We start from the raw sequence: 6616 nt of genomic DNA on the forward strand, positions 1-6616 counted from the left end.
CCTTCAACCAGGCTGCTGGAATTCAGTCCTAGACCTCAGAGGGTCGGGCCGGTGCCCTGCATGTTGCAGCAAAGGAGACAAGCCCAGAAATGGGGTGGAATGTGCCGGAGGTCTCCTGAGAGTTTGGGGGAAGAAGGCCCATGTCAAAAACCCAGTCTCAGCCTCCCCTGTCAGCTCTCTGAGTCTGCAGAAGGGTTTCGTTTAGGGGTCCGGCCTCCCACTGGCAGGCCGCCGACCAATCCCATTACAGGCTCTCCCAGGCACGGGAACTCTGTTCCCTAAATCATGTTAGCATGCAGACGGCAGCCCCAATTGCAGAGGGGTGCAAAGCCACTGTACTTCCTCCTTGGCCATCCAAGACAGCCCAGGAGAAGCCCAACACGGGCAAGCAGCGGGGAAAGGACAGACCCGTAGAGGAGCCCCAGAGGCGGCCGGCGGCAGCATTAACTTGTTATGTAAATACCTTATTCAACGATTCCTCCTCCTCCAACAGGAGTCAGCTAATCACTCATGCCTGGCTGGTTCATGAATATGAAACCCAGCTCTCTTGCCAGTGCTTTTCAGTGGTCTCCAGGGGAGAAAAGGAAACGTGAGGCCCCGAAGCCCTGTTTTAGTGCGCTCTGGAACTTCAAGGGGAGGCCTCGGGCACCTCGTGTTCACATGCGCTGGGCACCTCGGGTTCACATGCACAGCGTAGGGATGGAACAGGCAGTCCACAGAGCCAGCGAGCAGCTGCTGCTGCGGAGACACTGAGCTAGACTCGGGCTGGCTGGGTGAGCTGAGGCAAATGATTCAACTTCTCTGGGCCTCAGTTTCCTCTTCTATAAATGGGATAGCTATATTTACCTTATGGGTCGTTGTGATTTGTGAACCACTATACCTTAAAATGCACCTATGCCATGCATACAATTAGGAACTCCCGTTCGAATCCCCTCTGCATGATGCGGAACCCACACTTGCCCCAGGGAACTCAATGCTTGGTTTCTAGCGTCATCTCTATAAAGGGGGAAAGAGCTCCAGGCCCAGAGGGAGGGCAGGGCAGGTGAGGGGTGGAGGCTCAGCTGGGAGAGGACCCACAGCCTGGGGTAGGTGTGGAGGACTTCCAGGGAGAGGTGGGCTTGGCATGGACTGTAAAGATGACATTTGTTCATTCATTCGCTCACTCAGTATGTTTGTTGAGCACCTACTCTGTGCCAGGTGCTTGGAAACCAGCAGTGCACAAAACACTCCCAAGACCCTGCCCTGGTGAAGCCGGGGACGGCAGGTTTAAGATAGCCACAAATCCTTTAACATTCCTCCTTTTGAGAGGTGGAATCTACTCTCGAATCTAGGCTGATCTTCGTGACTTGTCTGACCAATAGAATGAGTAGGAAGTGATGTTCTGAAGCGAGGTCACTTGCAGCTTCTGTCTGTGCCTCTGGAAACACTCAACCTAGGAGCCCTGGGCCGCCATGGAAAAAGCCTGACTCCAGACGTGCCGGAGAGGCCACGTGTAGGTGCTGCAGTCCAGCTGAGCCTGGCCTTCCTTCCGTCCCCATCAAAGCAGCAGATAGGCCGGTGAGGCCACCCTGGACGCCCGAGACACCCGAGTCCAGCCACTGGCTGAATGTCACAGAGCACCCACAACTAACAGCATGTGGGACAGAAAAGCCACCCCGCTGGGACATGCCTGAGTTCCTCACTCACAGAACTGGGAGAAATAATAAAAGGCTGGCTGTTTTAAGCTGCTAAATTTCTAGGAAGTATGTTACCTGGCAAGAGAGAAGGAGAAGATTGTCATGAGGGGGACAGAGTGATAGACAGCAAACGATCAAACAAGTAATTAGTATATACAGCGGTGATCAATGCTAAGAGGAAAACGAAGCTGGGGGAGGGAATAGGGAGTGTGCATGTGTGTGTGCATGTGTGTGTGAGTGGGTGTGTGAGTGTGTGTGTGAGTGTGTGCGTGCCCGCATGCATCTGCACGCAATATGCTAAATAGTGTGCCCAGAGAAGCACTTTTTGAGGAGATAACATTCAAGCACAAACACAAGGAGGTAAACAAATGCATCTACCTGAAAGAGACAAGATTTCCAGGCAGAGGAAACAGCTGATACAAAGGCCCTGAGCCGGGACGTGCCAGGCTCCTACCAGTAACCACACAGAGCCAGCAGGGCTGGGGTGCCGGAAGCAGCAGCCCGGTCACCCACGGCAGCCTCCCATCCGCAGCAGCAATTCTGCATGTGGTCCCATCTCCTCTGGTTTTGGTCTCCCAATGCTACTAGGAGAAGTCATCATCCCCTCACTTCAGGATTCCCATTCTACAGATTGAAGAACTGAGGTCCAGAAAATGGTGAGCCCGGAGGGCCACATCTTGGGTGGGAAAGGCTGGTGAGAAGCCATTCTAGGACTCTGTGGTCAGGATTTTCCAAGTCCCTTCCCTCGCCCCTTCCCTCCCCCTTCCCTCTCTCCTTCCCTCCCCCCTTCCCTTCCCCTTCCCTCCCCCTTCCCTCTCTCCTTCCCTCCCCCTTCCCTCCCCCCTTCCCTTCCCCTTCCCTCCCTCTTCCCTCCCCCTTCCCTCCCTCTTCCCTCCCCCTTCCCTCCCCCTTCCCTCCCCCTTCCCTCCCCCCTTCCCTCCCCCTTCCCTCCCCCTTCCCTCCCACCTTCCCTCCCTCTTCCCTCCCCCTTCCCTCCCTCTTCCTTCCCTCTTCCCTCCCCCCTTCCCTCCCCCTTCCCTCCCCCCTTCCCTCCTCCCTTCCCTTTCCCTTCCCTTCCCCCTTCCCGTTTCTCTCTCGTCCCCTTCCCTCCTCTTCCTTCCTTCTTCTTCTCCTCCCCTTTTCCACTTCCCTTCTTTCCCCCTTCCCCTTTCCTTTTCCTTCCTGCCTCCCTTCTCCCCTTCCTCCGCACTCCCTTTCCCTCCTCTCGCCACTCCTCTCCCCCGTCCCCCTTCCCCTCCCTTTCTCCTGGAACAGCTCTTCCCCACCATATTCCCTAGTGCCCTCGTTCTCCAGTGGGGACCTGCCCTGCCTCGGGCTTCTCAGCCTCCCCCACAACCCTGATTGCAAAAGTGCTGCCCCAGAAGGATCCTCCAGGGAGGTTCCTGAGGGCCCAACATGAGCATCCCCACCCCCAGCCTCCCCTCCTCTGCTCCCACCCTGAACCACAGGGCTTCCAGGGAGGGATGGGTAGGCTGTGGCCTGTAAGGGCATCTGATCTACTCAGGAGGTCAGGGATGGGGGGTAAGAAGTCAAATGCTGTGGTCTGAATGTTTGTGTCCCCCCAAAATTCATATGTTGAAACCTAATTCCCAATGCAGTAGATGAAGAGGTGGGATCTTTGGGCGTGATTAGCTCATGAGGGCAGAGTTCTTATGAATGATACTGGTGCCCTTATGGAAGAGATTCCAGATGAGAAGCAGGCCCTCACCAGACACCGAATAGGCTGGCACCATGACCTAGGACTTCTCAGCCTACAGAACTGTGAGCAATGAATTTCTGTTGTTTATAAGCCACCGAGTTGATGGTATTTCTGTTACAGCAGCCCAGGTGGACTAAGATATCAGAGAAAGGATCTCACAGAGACTGAGCATATACCAGGAGAGGGCAGAGAACACCCCCCAGGAGGCAGCACTCCTGGCTGCTGGCACTTAGCAGGCACTCACTGTGGGCCAAGCCATGCTGGCTGCTCGCTCTCATTTCCACCCCTCTGAGGAAAGCACTGTTATGCCCCCATTTCACAGAGGAGGAAACTGAGACACAGAGAGTTTCAATACCCTGCCCCAATCTTCCAGGGAGAAGGCAGGGGCCAGCACCGTGGGACATATTTCATAGCTGATTGGCCTGAAGCAGTTTCCTGATATCAAATATGCATTTCAACTCCAACGTGAGGCTTTCCAGGAGTGCTGGGGTTCCCATCACCACTGCAGATGGCAGAAGAAGAGGCAGCAGAAAACTTTTTCAGAACTCGTCAAACTATGCCACAAAGGGGAGCTTCTCCTCATTCACGGGGAGCCCAGTGTCAAGAGCAAACACCAGGAAGCAGGATCTATGCTTGCAGGACTCTGTGGTTGATGACGTAAGAGATGAATGGGATGGGATGGGTCCTTTGGGAGCCCTCTCACAATGAGAGAGGAAGACAGCATCTGGCCATTGTGATTAAATCAGGATTGTTAATAATTTATCATGATTAAGGATGATAATAACATAGCTGACATTTATTGAACCCTTCCCTGGCTCCAGACTTTCAACACATAGCTCATTAACTCCGTATGTAAACCAAGAAGTGGTTATGTCCACTTTCTGGAGGAGAACATTGTATCTCAGAGGGGTTCAGTAACCTGCCCAGAGTCACACAGCCAGTAAATAAACTTGAACACAGCTCTCTGCAATTCCAAGGCCCATGTTCTTAACCACTGTCTGTGTTATACGGGGCACAGTTAACAAAGGATGGTGTGGCTTCTTGCAGCAGGGAGTCTGCATTTGCTGTACACAAGCCATTAGGGATATGATCTGGTGGTGGAATTGCTGGCATCAACATTCAGAACTCACAACTTAGAGTTAGAGAAGGCTCTGGTTTTATTTGTACACAGTCTCACTGGAGTCTCACAAGAGGCCCTTGACATTGATATCACTATTTTCATTTTTACAAGTGCGAAAACCAAGGGCCGTGGCTGCTTAAACCAGCATCTCAAAGAGAATCAACTGTGAAGCTGGGGCCTGACCCTCAGTCACCTACCTACAGCTCAGGGTTCTGCTTGTGGGTCCAGCTCTCTGGCCAGCCCTGCTTCTGTCCCTCACCCACACCCCTTCCTGCCAGGCCTCATCACCCTTTCACAAAGTTCTTTCTGAATGCAGTTACAGCCTGAGAGCCTGTGCCCCCCGGGAGGGCAGGCCCTGGATAAACATAGCCTGTGGTCCTACTTTCTACATGGCGGAAAGCACAGGCCCTCATGAAGAGTTCTGCTCTGGGGATGCGAAGTGCTCTTTAAAGCCTGGGGCTCAAAGCGGGTTTGCTGTAACCTGAGAGCTGGACAGCTTGGGAGTCTGGGGATAGGGCACTCCTGTTTGTCTGAGTCTCTTGCCCTGCTGCACTTCTCATCTGTGTAAAATGCCTGGCAACATGATTTGTTAACCTACGTAAGAGAAGAAGAATGAACAAAGGTTATGACGTGATACCTCAAAGAATAGCCCCAAACTCATCAACCTCATCAGTCATGTAGGAAAATAAAAAGGAAATAATAAAAAGATCCTTTTGCCAATATGTTTGGCAAGGAGTTAAAAGATAGATAATACCCAAGGTTGGCAGAGGCTGTGTATGGAAAAACAGCGACTCAAAAAATATGGGTGGGAGAATAAGTTGGAAAAATCAATTTTGAAGTCCAAATTGGAAATGCCATACAAGCTAAATATAAAACATGCCTTTTCCTCCAGCATTCCGCTTCTAGGAATGTACCCCACACCTATGTGAGTACATTGAGACATCTGTGCAAAGATGTTTGTTGCAGTGCCGTTTTGTGGCTGTGAAAAATTAGACAATGCCTAAATGGGAATTAATTCTATGGAGTATTATGAAGCTGTGAAAAAGAACATGGTCATTGTCATATAAGGGCCTGAAATGAAGATAAGATATCCTGTTCATTGGGGAGAAAAAATTATAAAATAATACATATGGTATAACTAGACTTTAAAAAATATATATTTATCCTTAGTTATTCGTATGCCAATTATTAAAATGCATGCACTAAATGAAGAGACTCCCCCAAACAGGCTTTGTGTGAGCTGTTTATTCACCCGGGTGCAGGTGGGCTGAGTCCGAAAATAGAGTCAGCAGAGGGCGGTGGGATAGGAGTTGGTTTTATAGGTTTGGGGTAGGCAGTGGAAAGTCACAGAAGTTACAATGTAGGGTGGTTTTTCGCAAGCTGGGAGGGGGTCGTAGGGTCTGGAGTCATGAGGTTGACCAAGGTCGGTTACAAAGGCCAGTTGCCTTATCAAATGAGGTCGGAAGAAGAAACAGTGGAAGAATGTCTCAAGTTACTTAGGCGCTGCAGGGCTCAATCATCCTTCCCTTTTCATGGTCTTCCACTTACTTCAGATTTCCTAATTCCGGGAGGCCACCCAGAGATGTACGTGTGTGTCACAGAGGTTGCCATGGCGTTTGCGGCGCCATCAGTCAGCCTAAAAGACCTTGCACCGATTTCAATCGTGAACTGAAGCACTATCGTGATCTGGGGGGAGGGTCCCAGGCATAAAGAGCTTTCTGCTTTCTATGCCGCTATGCTTGAAAATGTTTACTATGTCTTCTTTTATATCTGTAAGCAGGAGAAAGCTGTGGATGATAAATAAGTCATGAGAAGAAAAAGAAGAAGGAGGAGGAGGAGAAGTAGGAGGGGAAGGAGGGGGGAAGCAGGGAGGAGGGAGGAGAAGGAAGTTTCGTGAAGCCAGAGCAGCAGAAAGGCATTCTTTGGGGAAAGAAGAGTGGCCTTCAAGTCACCCCAGGCCCTCAAGTACAAATCTCTGAGGATCGTTGGGTCAGGAAACCTGCATTTTAACCCAATTCTCCCATCGTTTTCAGGCACTCTGAAGATGGAAAACCAGTGCCTCGGACATCATCAAGCCTACATCCTTTGTTTTCAAATGGA

The sequence above is a fragment of the Saimiri boliviensis genome, chromosome 2, assembly GCF_048565385.1.
Source record: "Saimiri boliviensis isolate mSaiBol1 chromosome 2, mSaiBol1.pri, whole genome shotgun sequence".
In the NCBI taxonomy this organism is placed as follows: domain Eukaryota; kingdom Metazoa; phylum Chordata; class Mammalia; order Primates; family Cebidae; genus Saimiri; species Saimiri boliviensis.